This window comes from Panthera uncia, chromosome E1 (genome assembly GCF_023721935.1).
Source record: "Panthera uncia isolate 11264 chromosome E1, Puncia_PCG_1.0, whole genome shotgun sequence".
NCBI lineage: Eukaryota > Metazoa > Chordata > Mammalia > Carnivora > Felidae > Panthera > Panthera uncia.
The window spans coordinates 17,135,952-17,150,585 of NC_064814.1; the positions used below are offsets into that span (position 1 = coordinate 17,135,952).

Sequence of the window (14,634 nt, forward strand, 5' to 3'; positions counted from 1 at the left end):
TTCATCTCACATTAAGAAATACTTCTAGACCTTGTCTTGCTTAGACCAGCTGTGGAAACATCCCTCACTTCTTCTGGACACAGGTGGAGAGTTCGCTGAGTCTCCAAAAGACGAGATGCAGATACTCAGCGCTTGTGTGTGTGCCGTGGCAACGGAAAGCTTCACTCTCTTTTGGATTCAAATTATTCCTCCTCCAGGTTCCCACCTATCCTTACAGGGACACAACTCCATACCCTCTCACGACAAATGATCTCCCTCCTCCACTGCCTAGCGTTTTTGGTTTTGTTTTCAAATGGGAAGAGAGCAAGGTAAGAGAAAGGGAAGGGCTGGCCTAGTTTTTAAGATGAAACCACCATGTGTACCACCCTCTGTAAATCATTAACACTGCTATCCACTGTCTGTGAGGCGTCCCCACCCCCAGGCCCGCGAGTCACTCCCACTGCCATGGACCTCTCCATGGACCTCCATCCCACCTGCGGTGGGGGGTCGGGGGACGGACTTCTCCAGATCCCAGTCAGGAGGGATCTGAGCATGCAGACCTGGACTAGGACATTGCTGTTTCCAGGAAATTCCTGAATGAGCTCACTGATTTCTTAGTCAGATCTCCTAGTGGTGCGATTCCAGGCCTTGTCTCTCATCCAGGCCTCCAGTTTTGTCTCCCTCCTTTCTCCCTCTAAGCAGATGGCCCTGCCCCTAATTCACTGGGAAGGTGGTAGGAGTTGCCGTCTTGTCTCCCATACCCAATTATGCACACGAATCACTATTCTCATCCCTTGGCTAGAAATTCTTCTATCTGTTCCTCTCTAATCCACACCCACACACAGATCTTATCTAGGTCCAAAGAGGTCTAATTCTAAACCGAATGGATCCATTTGTCCCCTCATTCCTGCCCACCCAACCCAACCCCACACTAGGGACCACTGATTCTCCAACCACCAAGGATCCAACCCCAAAGGTCATCTCTGATGTTCCCTTCTTTATTCTCCAAACCTCTTTTCTTCCCCACATCCTCTTGACAGAGTTCTTTTATCACCTCACACCTCAACATTTCCTTCTGGCTTCATCCCCTGTCCCATCTCCACCCACATGGCATCCTGCCACCAGGCTTGCCTTCTTTAAACACTACTCTCATCACGTCATTCTTCTGCTCAAAAACCTTTCGTGTTCTTGTGTCTCTTTGGCTTTCAGGGTCCAACATTACATGGCCACCCTCTCTCTCAACCTTATTTTCCGTTACTCTCCAACGTGTTCCCAACGTTCTGGTTGGGTTTGATGAACTATCTCCTCCTTCCCACCTCCATTCATGCAGCTCTCTGTATTGGAAATGCCTTGCCTTGTCAAGTGCTAGCATCCTCCATGAAGCCAGTGATGCTTGAATTGAACCCCAGGCCTTCCTCCTAGACAACTCCAGCCTCCCAGCTGACCCCCTACAACATTTATGCCACACAAGTAATCAACAGCAAGTGTATTCTCAACCAAGAGTAGTTGACTTTCAAAGGTTCATCAGTAAGTCAGTTGTGTGAAATTCAAAATCCATTTATCCTGAAGGAAAATACATGGGAAGTAGGTTCTAGGCCATGAAATGTATGCAATCCACAGTGTAACTTAACCGTGATACAAATGTACCTTTCCAACCACGCAGAAGATAACTCAAAAGAAAAACACATTCTGAATTCAGATAATTCCAGGACGAAGGCCTCTGTCCATACTCCAGAAAGAGACAATTCTAGAGAATGGGAAGCCAAAAGCCAGGGTATAAATCGAAACACTTCTCATGCATCTGCTCCAACCCGACCTCTAGAATCTGAACTCCAATTTCCAATCTAGCCCAAGGACAGGAGTCTGTTTTAACTCATGTGCAAAATTTTCTCATTCAATAGAAGCAAGACCCTGGAAAAATACAGAGGAATTGGACCTGTCTCTGCCCCTAGACACATAGGAGCCAGGTAGCCGTCAGAGGACATGCTTCCTCCTGGGGCACCTCCATGCAGCAGCAGAACTGCTTTGGTGACTTCCAAGCATCGCCATGGCAAAAGGCATCAGGGAGAACACGGGGAAAAAATATTTTTTACTGTTTATTTTTGAGAGAGAGTATGAGTATGAGTGGGGGAGGGGCAGAGAGAGAGAGAGAGGGAGACACAGGATCTGATGCAGGCTCCCGGCTCTGAGCTGTCAGCACAGAGCCCGACACGGGGCTCGAACTCACAAACCACGAGATCACGACCTGAGTCGAAGTCAGATGTTTAACCGACTGAGCCACCCAGGCGCCCCAAGAACATGGGGAAATTTTAAATTTGTCCAGAGAATAGAGCAAGGCACACAGATAACTTCTAATTAGGAACCTGGTGGCCACTCCTCAGTGGGGATTAGGTTCTAAGGTCAGTGCAAAAAGCAACCAATAGCCAAGATTTCCCCACAAAGTACTGTATAAATGCTTCAGGTGACCTTGTGCAGTCACTGTTGTGCCAAGTCAAGTCTAAGAAACTTCAAGGCCAGCAAAAGGATGGAACTAAAGACAAGACTGAATGTGGCTGGCCGTTCACCCCACTCCGCCCCCAGGAAGGCTAACAAAACTCTAATGCAGATGGGAAGTTCCAGAAGCTCCCGCTCGCCTGCAGCATTTGCTCTTGCTTTAATGTCAAGTCTCTGTGACCTTAATACACATTAATAGGTGTGCTGGGAAGATTAAGGTGGAAGGTGGGGAGTTTTCTGAAGTCAGAGAAACCTGGTTAAGAATTCAAACTCAAGCATTCCAGCTTCAGATCCCTGCTACACTGCTTACCAGTGTGTGACTGGACAAATTACTGCAAAAAGCCTCTGTTTCTTTTGGAGAAAAATGGAGGTAACAGTGCCTACTTCAGAAGGGCTGCTGGGAAAATTAAGAAATACCATTTAGCATATGTAAATTCTTAGTATCAGCATCCACAGCAGGCGGGGCACATCTTCGTTATCCTTGCCCATTGGGCCATGTTATCAAGGACCAAATGGCTGGTCTCCAGCCTCTCTAACCACCTAAACTAGAGACTGTCCTGTCTGACTTCAGGTTTAGTTCTGGCAACTGTGACCATTAAGAATTATAAACACAAGGGCAAAACAGAAATATGGAAAGGTCTATAAATTGTAGTGCAACATGAAAAAGCAGAAGTTGGGACGGTGAGCATTAAAACAAACAAACAAGAAAGAACATACAACTAACAGGATCCTAGGAGGCTACAGAGACTAAATATTAACAGTCGGCGCTTTACTGTAAGTTGTATTTTTTGCTTTTACTGCAGGGCTGGTTAAAAGGACCACTTTTAAAATGAAGGTGCTGAATGAGGTCTGTGGTTCCACCAACCTCTTTTTTTCCGTCCCTTCCCCACTTTGGCCACATATTTTTGCCAGATTCTAGCAAATGATGTTTAACAGTGATTGGCTAATTCTGTTTACTATTTTTCCATTTCAATGCTGATCTAAATTTTAACCAATAATCCACATTCATAAAGGGTTTACAATAACATTATGAAATCAAATCACTGACACAGGTGTAATGATGATAAGCATTGCTAAGTAAGCAAGAAACAATCAGTTGCTTAACTCTGATAGTCAAGGTCAACCTCATTCTAAAAGGTAGTGAGAGAACATTCAGTTTAAGGAGGGAGACCCGATACTACCTCTAATAACAATGTCTAGAGTTAGACCAATCCTGTCTCAGAAATTCTTATTATGTCACCTACAGCCAATCAGAACTTGGAATCAGCATGAAACCATACAGGCTTGCAATTCCAAACAGAAGAAAAGAAACTTGATGATTTGGGTAGCTTTTGTGTCCTCATCCTGGGTAATGCATAGTTTCTATTAAGCCTTTTGAAATGCTGAAAACGGCCCCCTGGCTCCCATGGGGTTTCTTAGCAGTTGTCAGGTTGGAACCACCAGCCTAGGTCAGCTCTACCTAGGAAACTGGTGGGACAGCCGATTAGCCAGCTCTAAGCACCTTCTTATTCCTAGTAATCAAAGGGCAAATGAATCTTAGGATTGGGCGGAGGGGAAATGTACCAGAAAATCTTAGGAAATGTGTTCATGCAAAAGACTCAACCACCCCTGCCCATCTCAGGGCTTATCATAATTGAGAAGAGGGGGATCAGAAGACAAATAATCTGAAAAAATTCCCCGGTAATCACAGCCTATGTAGGTGAACACACATGCCCCTCAATATCTACCATGGAATTGAGACTCACTGGTCTAAATCAACTTAGAATATCAGGAACACATTATACTTACTAACTTACACACACACACACACACACACACACACACACACACACGGGAAAGGGTGATGAAACCACCAGGAAGTCAATTGGAAATACAGTACCTGCCATTCCTAAGCACCAGTAACTAGTTGATCCAGTCTACATCTATGTTAGAAGGCACTGCCTTAGAAGCAACTGCTTTGTAAGAGGCAACTGCTCTGTACCTACAGTAAAAGGGCGGGGAGGTGTCTCTCTGTCAAGGTTAATCAGTGAACTACCTCAGACCTGTAACAGAGTATAAATTGTGAAATCAAGAGAGCCTCATTTCAGATGAGGAATCAGAGGTGGGCCACTGCTTCCATGGGCATAGGACACAACTGGACTGAGTTTTGCTCTTGGTCTTTGATACACCTGACTGCACTGTTTGCCCCTTGAGTTGTGGCCTCATCTCCTGGGGCTGGTCCTAGTTTCCACCCCCCACCAACCCGACCCCAACCCAGACCCTAGGTATAGAGCTGACCCCAGCCAGGGAGGGCCTCCACAGCTGTCCATTCCTGAAGGTCTGTTTCATTGCTGTCTCAAGGACCAAAAGCAAGACAGAAGGCAGCAATGAAGGGCAAATGAAAAAAAAAAAACAAAAACAAAAAACAAATGTGGATGCACAAAGTAACGAGAAAAAGCTGTTTCTTGGTAGATAAGGGGGAATAAGCACCAGGAGCGGTTCATAACCAGAAATACGAGTACACGGCTTAGAACCAAACTGCCTAATCTAATTCTGGAGGCACTATAAACCTGATGGCTGTACTGGGGCCCCATGTGACGTTTCAAAGAAGAGAATGCTGTAAAGTTGAGATCTTGATGATGTTCTGCTCATGGGCCCAACAACTGCCTAGAAGCAGCTTCCTGCCCTTTCCAGATGATTAGCGCTGTGTTGTTGGGCTTCGCCCTCCAGCTTCTGTGGGTCCTCAGGGAGTACACTCGGCCAAAGCAAAATGCCAAAACAGAAGCAGCATTTTCCGGCCATCCATGTGTAATTAGGATACCATAAAGTCCCACAGCAAAAATTCAACACCCAAAAGCAGAGCCTGGGGCAGCTGAGACTAGCTGGGAAGTGCCACATCTCGGGAGTGGCCTCACCGGGACTGCATCTTCCGATCTGTCAAATGAGAGTCGTGATGGTGAAAGCCCAGCCCTCAAATTGCCAGGAGAAAGAATAAATGGGACAGCACTTCATAAACTGTGAAGCTTGGGCACTGACAGCATAGAAATGTTATAATTAACCACAGGGCTCTCTCCCCATGGACAGGATGGAGTAAAGAACACCAACGGAATATTATTATTTCTTCTCAAAGACCTGTTTGGCAGTTACTTTATTAAAAAAATTTTTTTAATGTTTATTTTTGAGAGAGAGAGAGAGAGAGAGAGAGAGAGCAAGCTGGGGAGGGGCAGAGAGAGAGGAAGACACAGAACCCAAAGCAGGCTCCAGGCTCTGGGCTGTCAGCACAGCGCCTGACGTGGGGCTCAAATCCACTAACTGAGAGATCATGACCTGAACCGAAGTCAGACACTTAACCTACTGAGCCACCCACGTGCCCTGGCAATTATTCTATTTAAATAAAGATGCCACATGGTTATCTTCAGAAAATAGAAGGGTTTTTTTCATCCAAAAACTTTATGCAGCCACTTTCTGAGCTGAGACGTTAACTTTTACACAGGCCTCGAGGCCTCAAGGCCTTACCAAGAAGATCTCGTTTAAACCAAACAACTCGGAGAGGTAAGTACTATTATTCTTCTCACATTTTGCAGATGTGGGAAAAGGACGAAAGTGGTTTAGGCAACTTACCAAGGCAACAAAACTACTGACTAGCAGAGCCAGGGCTCACGGTCCAAGGCCATGCTCTACACCTCTGCACTTACTGCCTCGCTCAGGTTATTTCCAAGGACAAATCAATCCATGGTCAACAGAAGCTCTCTACAGGTGCTCTGTGCTTCAATAAAGACTTACATCTATTCAACATTTATTGAGCACTGGCTGCACGCCAAGCCCATCATTGAAAGACAAAGACCTTCACACCGTCTGTCCAGGGAGAGCATCAACTCCAGGGGGAACCCTGAGTCTAAAGACACCTCAGGAAAGCAATGAAGAGTACTTTTTTTTTTAAGTTTATTTATTTATTTTTGAGAGAGGGAGAGAGAGCATGCACGCATGCACACACACACAAGCACGAGTGAGCGGGGGAAGGCAGAGAGAGAATCCCAAGCAGGCTCTGCACTCTTAGTGCAGAGCCTGTGATGGGGCTCAAACCCATGAACCATGAGATCGTGACCTGAGCCGAAATCAAGAGCCAGATACTCAACCGACTGAGCCACCCAGGTGCCCTGAAAAGTACTTTTTAAAAAGTCCCAGTACGGGATTCAGCATCCGACTCTTGATCTCAGCTCAGGTCTGGATCTCAGGGTTGTGAGTTCAAGCCCCAACCCACGTTGGGCTCCACGCTTGGTGTGAAATCTACCTTAAAAAACAAAACAAAGCAACTTGTAGTAATTCACAGAACAGACTATAAAATACTTAGTTGTATTGTTATAGGCCCCTCAAAGCCTGCTTGGGATGACAATCAACCTATTAAGGAAATATGCTCCACATCGGGAAGACTTTCTTATAGTATAGTACACCACAGTTTACAGCAAAAAGAAATCCGGCAGGACCTAATCAGCCCTCAGCACTACGTGGTCTCCCCACCTCCCCTACTTTATTGCTGTATATAAGTAAATGTTCTATTGCATGTACTAAAATTTTAAGAAAACCCTAAAAATACTGCACATCCCTTTTTGTGTGCTATGGGAACATATTTCCATCCTAGGGAAGTCAGTCACGATTAGCTGGGACTTCCCTGAGACAGTGAGAGGCTACATCAGATGAGGCTGTGTAGCAAATGTTCCATCCACGTTATTGATTACCTGGTGACTTTATTGATATCTGTCTTCCCTTTTATACTAGCCATCTCAGGCAGCTGCTACCACAGATTTTCCCTATGTAAACTACCCCACAAAATGTTCATCTAAATGTCTTCAGGGACTACCATATGGAAACTGACTTCAAAAACAACATCCAAAGACAAGCTCTTATTTTCTTCTCAATTTATTATGTCTATAAAACAAGAATTTGGAGTTGATTGTAGATCTAAGGCTCTCTCTTTTATTTTAAATGTTTATTTTATTTATTTTTGAGAGAGGGAGAGAGAGAGAGGGAGAGAGAGCGCACGCGAGCGAGCGCAAGCAGGGGAAGGGCAGAGAGAGAGAGAGGGAGACGAGGATCCAAAGCAGGCTCCATGCTAACAGCAGAGAGCCTGATGCGGGGCTCGAATTCACGAACTGTGAGATCATGACCTGAAGTCAGATGCTTAACCAACTGAGCCGCTCAGGCGCCCTAAGGCTCTCCTGACTTCACAATTTATGCACTGTTACAGGTCTGTTTGCACAAACATTTTAATTTCAGCCAAACCTTTCTAGCTGCACATGTGGGATTTAAGCTCTAAGAGCAGAGACCACAATTTAGCATCCGGTACTTGCCATTTGTATCCTGCCTTACAATGCGCAAAGCAGTACTGGAATAGCCCTCAGGGAGCTTAGAGAAGGGCTGTGAGAGATATCATCGAATAATCAACGCAAGGGCTCTGAAGTAACGTGAAGGGTACCAGGAGGGCACAGCCTGTAGGGAAACCTAATCAGTTTGAGGATCAGTCACGGAAGGGTCCCTGGAGCAAGTGGGAATTGGGCTGACATCTCAAGGATGAGTCTGAGTTGGCCAGGACTGTAATGCGGGCAGTCCAGAAGGGAGCATGGCATGAGCAAGGGACCTGAGGCAGGAGCACAACCTAACAGAGGAATACAAAGAAGCCCCTTGAATGTGGGTACAGTGGACACAGCATGAGACTGGAAAGGTAGGCAGGGACCAGGTCATGCAGGACTTTGAAGGCCACACCAAGAGCAATGAGGAACAGCTGAAGGGTCACTGTATGTTGTCTAGAGGCAGGTACGGAGGTGATCAGATGCACGTTCTGAAAAGCTCACTCGGTGCAGTGTGAAAACAGACTGGAAAGGGACAAGAAGGGACTCAGAAAGGTCAGTTACACTCTTACATTTTAGGTGAAAGGTGACAGTAGCCCAGACAAGGGAGGTGGCTGTGGAGATGAGACAAGGGGCCTGAGAGAGAGAAGATGAAATGGGTGGGATTTGGTGGGTGGGCTAGGGAAGGAGGAAGAAGGTATTTCCAAGGACAAGCCTTAGGCTTACAAGAGAGACAGTGGTCAGTGGTCCCATTTATCATGTCTGGGAATAAGAGAAGGATCAGGTTTAGGGGGAACGGAGTAGGTGCAGTTTGGAACATCTTTTTTTTAATGTTTATTTATTTATTTTGAGAGAGAGAGAGAGTGCAAGCAAGTGGGGAAGAGGCAAAGAGAGAGGGGGGAAAGAGAGAGAACCCCAAGCAGGCTCCATGCTGTCAGCACAGAGCCCAGCACAGGGGTCGATCCCATGAACCATGAGATCATGACCTGAGCCAAAATCAAAAGTCAGACACTTAACCGACTGAGCCACCCAGGCACCCCCAATTTGGGACATCTTGAGTCTGACACTTGGTGGCCTCCAAAGGTAAGTGTCAGAAAGGTGTTGAAAGTTCTGATTCAATAACTAATACTATTACACATCCACCCAGAAGGGAGACTAATCATTCTTTACAAATACCCAAAACCAGTAGAAAGAGAATTCGTTGAATGACGAAGTATTTTCTTGAAGTGACCTCTAACGATACTGTGCAGGTAACATATGTAATAAAACCATTTCAGAAATGTCTGCCTACGTTCAACTTTTTGGAACGTCTTTCAGAGAAATTGAATGCCATCTACTATCCTACACATGCAAAAAAAATCTTCAACTTTTGGGACCCTAATTTAAACCAGGCAGCAAACAAGAAATTTCAAAATGGAGCAGGAAAAATAAGTTTCCTAAAATGAGGAGTTGGCCGGGGGAGGTGGGGGGAGGGCAGGGGGAGATCTTGGCATCACCCAGACAGCTCACTTGGCATGCACTAATTCACTCAAAGTTCTGAGTTATGGAAAACAAACTCTGAATGAAGATTTAAGTCCCAGAGACATCAAGACACTCCTCATTCCATCTTTGTGGCCCTAAGAGGCTGGAATTGTGTTTTCATTTCAAATGAGGAATGGGAGACGAAGAAGCTGAGAAACTTGCCTAAGGCATCATTGCCAGTAAGGGCAGAAATGCAAAGCAAACAGGTCTAGGCAACTCCCTTTACCAATGCCCACCACCACCAGGAAGAGGAAGAAGCAGCTATTTCCTTGGCACTGATCCTCTGCTGTAGAGGTTGAAAATTGGGACGTTTGTTTTGGAAGGTGTTTTCTGTTATCACCTGTAGTTCAGCAATTACATTCTTAGCCTCAAGATAACCTTAATTTTTAAAGAGTTTTCTTTGTCAATTCAATTGTCTCTGTTTCGGCTTCTTAAAGGGTTTTTGCCTGGTTGGACATATAAATCACACCCAAGGGGTGCCCGAGGGGCTCAGTTGGTTGAGCGTCTGACTCTTGATTTTGGCTCAGGTCAAGATCCCAGGGTTGTGGGATTGAGCCCCACGTTGGGCTATTCGCTAGGCATGGAGTCTGCTTAAGATTCTCTCTGCGCCGCCCCCCCCCCCCCCCCACTGCTCGTGCTCTCTTGCTCTCATACACAAACAAACAAACAAACAAACAAACAAATCACACCCAAAAATGCTTTATAAGGTTTAGTTGTGATTGCTTATAAAATTTGGATCCAAATGTAAACTCAGATCTGGAAAAAACAAATGTTTGTTTTTCATCAAATGCCTACTGCATGTTTCCAGCCCAAATCCACTGAAACTATGGTGAATAAGCCGCCTCTAACTTACAGAACAATTTTTCAAAAACCACTTATTCTTAAGCCAAACTCAGAACTTTTTTCCCTGAAGAAGAAATGCTATCACGTACATTCCTTGCCAGGCCACAAAGCTTAATACCTCAGTCAACCAAGTATCCTGTATGTTAACAGGAAATATTACATAGTCCTTACAAAGAGTGTGTAAATTATATAGAAATGGGGGAATATGCAAGTGAAATCACGATAAATGAGGAAAAAAACACAAACTAATACACACACTGATTACACAACGTTTATAAAGGTAAGCGTGTCGATATGCTAGAGAGAGCTTAATTTTCCTCTGTATCGCCACCTACACATACACATGTATGTCAGTATATGTATATAATGCATGTGTGGATGTGTGTATAAAGGTCTTTGTCAACAAATGCTTACGGTCTACTAGCCCTCCAAATATCTTGAAGCACTGCTCAACTTGGGACTGCTGCCCACGGTCCAGCCCCCAACACCCAGCCCTGACACAGACTCTCAGGTGGGTTGCTGGCTCAGGGACCTGGCAAAGTGGCTGAGGGGACACTGAAGAGGAGGAGGGCAGAGCAGGAGTTACAGAGGGAAGAGGGGAGCAAGGGACAGGTGGCCTCAGGGAGCTGAGGCAGGCGCCTGCCAGGGTGGTAAGAGCATGCTTTTCCAACTCAGATGGGGAGCAAACCCCAGCTCAGCCCCTCACCAGCTGTGTGACCTCAAGTTAGGTACATAATATTTTCGAGCTTCAGTTTTTTATCTACAAAATGGGAAGAATAAAGTCTACCTCACAGCAGCTGTGTGGGGATGAAAGGAGTTCCACATAAGCCCTTACACAGGCTTCTCCTTGGAGGGCTAGCCCTCTTCCTCCCTTCGCAGGTGTCGTCACTGTCCTGGTCTGCAAAGAGGTGGCAATAACAACAGGATGTTGTACGGATGAAAGGAAGATGTATGGTACTGGGTCTGTCCATTGTGGCCCTTATGCAGATACTGGTTATGAAGACATCGCTCATTTTTTTTTTTAAGACATCGCTCATTTGTCAAGTTAAAATTTATTGGAAACGTTTGCTCATCTTACAGAACACTCGCAGAACAAGTTGTGATCCAAGGTTTTACTATATACTATTTCCTAGAAGATTGATTTTTTCAATGAAATCAAATGACATTCAATTAAAAATGACATTCAGGAGGGGCACCTGGGTGGCTCAGTCGGTAGAGCCTCCAACTTTGGCTCAGGTCACGATCTCGCAGTATATGAGTTTGAGCCCACATCGGGCTCACTGCTGTCAGCACAGAGCCTGCTTCAGATTCTCTGTCCCCCTCTCTCTCTGTCCCTCTCTTGCTTGTGCTCTCTCTCTCTCAAAAATAAACAGAGCATTAAAAAAAAAAATGACATTCAGGAAAGGGGCACCTGAGTGGCTCAGTTGGTTAAGCATCCAACTCTTGATTTCGGCTCAGGTCATGATCTCACCATTCATGAGTTCGAGCCCCATGAGTTCTATGCTGACAGCGCAGAGCCTGCCTGGGATTCTCTCTCTCCCTCTCTCTCTCTGCCCCTTCAAAAAAAAACTACATTGGGAGGGGGCAAAAATAGCCTTAGGCCAATAGCTATAACCTGTCACCCTGTACCCAGGTCCCTGTATCTGGAACTCATGGCCAGTCTCAGGTCAGTTGGCCTTTGGATGTGGGGACCCTTCCAAGGAAAGCATTCAGGTTGTCAGACTTTGTGGAGTAACAAGTGAAGAGTCAGTTTGTTCATTTTAAAGACCGCCAGGCATGCGTAACATCAGAAAACCAGGCTCGGTGGCCAAAAGCTCAAAGCCAACCTGAGAGCAGGGAGATGCTTGGTGGGCTTTGAACCACCAAGAGGACAGCCAGAGGCAACTTTATTTCTCCTCCTGTTCTTGCCACAGGAAAAGTGATAGTAAGCAAAAGAGGTTACCAAGCAGATAAGGTCAGTCATTCTCTCAAAAGGTCATGGATACCAAAGTCCCAACTCCTCAAAAATCCTTCAAATTAATCAGTCAAAATCTCTGCAAAGAAGGGGCCCCTGGGTAGCTCAGTCAGTTAAGCATTGACTTTTAATCTCGGCTCAGGACATGATCTCATGGTTTGTGAGATTAGGCCCCTCATTGGGCTCTGTGCTGACAGTGTAGAGCCTGCTTGGGATTCTCCCTCTCCCTGTCTCTCTGCCCCTCTCCTGCTCATGTTCTCTCCCTCTCTCTCTCAAAACAAACAAATAAACTTAAAAAAAAATCTCTACAAAGAAGCCTCACTGAATTCCACGGCCCGAAAGACGAGTGTTACTCCCCAAAATTATTAATTAACAGCGGGACTCAACTCTAATGTCTCCTCCAGACGAAGACTCTCCTGACAACCTTAACCTTAAAGCACGGCCTCCCTACCTCCTGGTTCTCTTTATTTTAAAGAACAATATTACTACCTAACATTGTGTTATATGGCTACTTACTTGCTACCTCTCAGCCCACAGAATACATGCTCTATGAGGGCAGAAACTTAGTTTATTCACTGGTGTGTTCCCAATGTTGTGCATAGTAGGCACTTAAATATTTATTGGTTGAATGAATGAATGAACACTGCACTTAATACCTAAGTAACCTGTTTATGTCCTTTTCAGAAAATTCCATACAGTACAGAAAATAAATATATCGTTTACAGTCTAGTATATTTTTAGCAACTGGGCATCGGGTTTTAGCTCCAGAATGTAACATATTATAAATATATTATAACACTTGCTAGGAGAAAGTGAGATCTAGCTTTATACCCGGATCATCTCTACTGGGCAGTATCCTTTGCAGGAGCACAAGCCTTCCTAATGCAGACTGTGAACGTGGTACCTCTCCTTTCCAGGGAACCAATGTATAATGTTGTTTCTGCTGGGAAAATGCATTTCCTTTAGGAAACTGAAATTCCAAGCCAGCCGTTAACAAAGAAAAGGATCCTGGGGCGTCTGGGTGGCTCAGTCTGCTAAGTGTCTGACTCCTGATTTCGGCTCAGGTCATGATCTCACGGTTCGGTTCGTGGGTTTGAGCCCCGCGTCGGGCTCTACATACTCTCGCTCTCTCACTCTCTCTCTCTCATTGCCCCTCCCCTTCTTGCTCTCTCTCTCAAAAATAAATTAAAAAAAAAAAAAAAGAAAAGGATCCTTCAAGAGAAGGGGGGAATACCCCTGGGTGGCAGTGACTTCTTAGACCTTGATGGCTTAAATAAAAGCCCCTCTGCAAGTCGCCATCCACCAGGGGCCCACAAGTGGAAATCGCAGAGCTGTTGCCACCAACAGGACTCCAAGGTCTACACCTGTGCTCCCAGGCCTGCCTTTGGACCGGAAGCTGCCACCCTCGGCTTGCCTCACATGCCAGGCCCATTGGAAGTGGAGCAGAGGCCCTGAGAGCAGGATGCAGATCTAATACATGTAGTTTGTATAAGGCACTTTCTTTAAAATATATATATATTCTCGGGGTGCCTGGGTGGCTCAGTTTGTGAAGTGGCCAACTCTTGGTTTTGGCTCAGGTCATGATCTCACAGTTTGTGAGTTCAAGCCCCACGTCGGCGCTCTGTGCTGACAGTGCGGAGGCTGCTTGGGACTCTCTCTCTCTGCCCCCACCCCCGCTTGTTCATTTTCTCTCTCTCTAAATAAACAGACTTTAAAATACATATTTTTAAGTCTATTTTTTAAAATCTATTTATATATATATATATATGTACATATATTCTCAAATGGTAGAACTCTGAAGTCATGTTGTGCATAATAAAGTACGCAATATCTCCTTCACAACTAATATAACAAGCAATTCATCTCACATTAATTTTAGGCTCTTAAAACCCACTTGGTCAAAGGCTGCGTCAGTCGTTTCACTCTAAGGGGAAAAGCATATGAGTAACCAGGGAAATAAATGCAGAGTCGGTACTGCTTTTTCATATACACATAATAAATAATTGCACCTAAACAAAAAGATCTCCAAAAAGTCCCTCACAGAAAACACTGGCCCCAGCTTTTGAGGGGACTGAGGAGTTGCACCTTCTGGAAGCACTACTCTCAACATCTGTACAACTCTCTCAAAATCAGCCTGGCCGCACGCTCCAGCCCTGCTAAATCTTACTGTCCAACAAGCCACAAAGCACACTCCCAAGCGAGCGCCTCTACCTGCCAATGAAAAATGCCAGCTCCTTCCTAACGTTCTCTTCAAAACCTTGCATCGTATTATTTTACGTCAAGGGTTTTTTGGATTTTTTCTAACGTCTATTTATTTTTGAGAGACAGGAGAGACAGAACGTGAACCGGGGAGAGGCAGAGAGACGGAGTCACAGAATCCGAAGCAGGCTCCGGGTTCTGAGCTGTCAGCACAGAGCCTGATGTGGGGCTCGAGCTCACAAAGCACAAGACCGTGACCTGAGCCCAAGTCAGACGCTTAGCTGACTGAGCCACCCAGGCGCCCCGTCAAGGGTTCTTAAC

General features: G+C 45.5%; 1 protein-coding gene and 1 long non-coding RNA gene across 4 annotated transcripts in view; one reads left to right on the forward strand and one right to left on the reverse strand.

Moving 5' to 3' along the window:
- TEX2 (testis expressed 2) overlaps positions 1-14,634 on the reverse strand; it is a 105,306-nt gene that overhangs the window by 74,366 nt on the left and 16,306 nt on the right. The window lies entirely within an intron of this gene.
- Positions 91-7,397, forward strand: LOC125927370 (uncharacterized). Its single transcript, XR_007459316.1, has 2 exons — positions 91-308; positions 7,228-7,397. It is a non-coding gene; the product is annotated as an uncharacterized LOC125927370 (long non-coding RNA).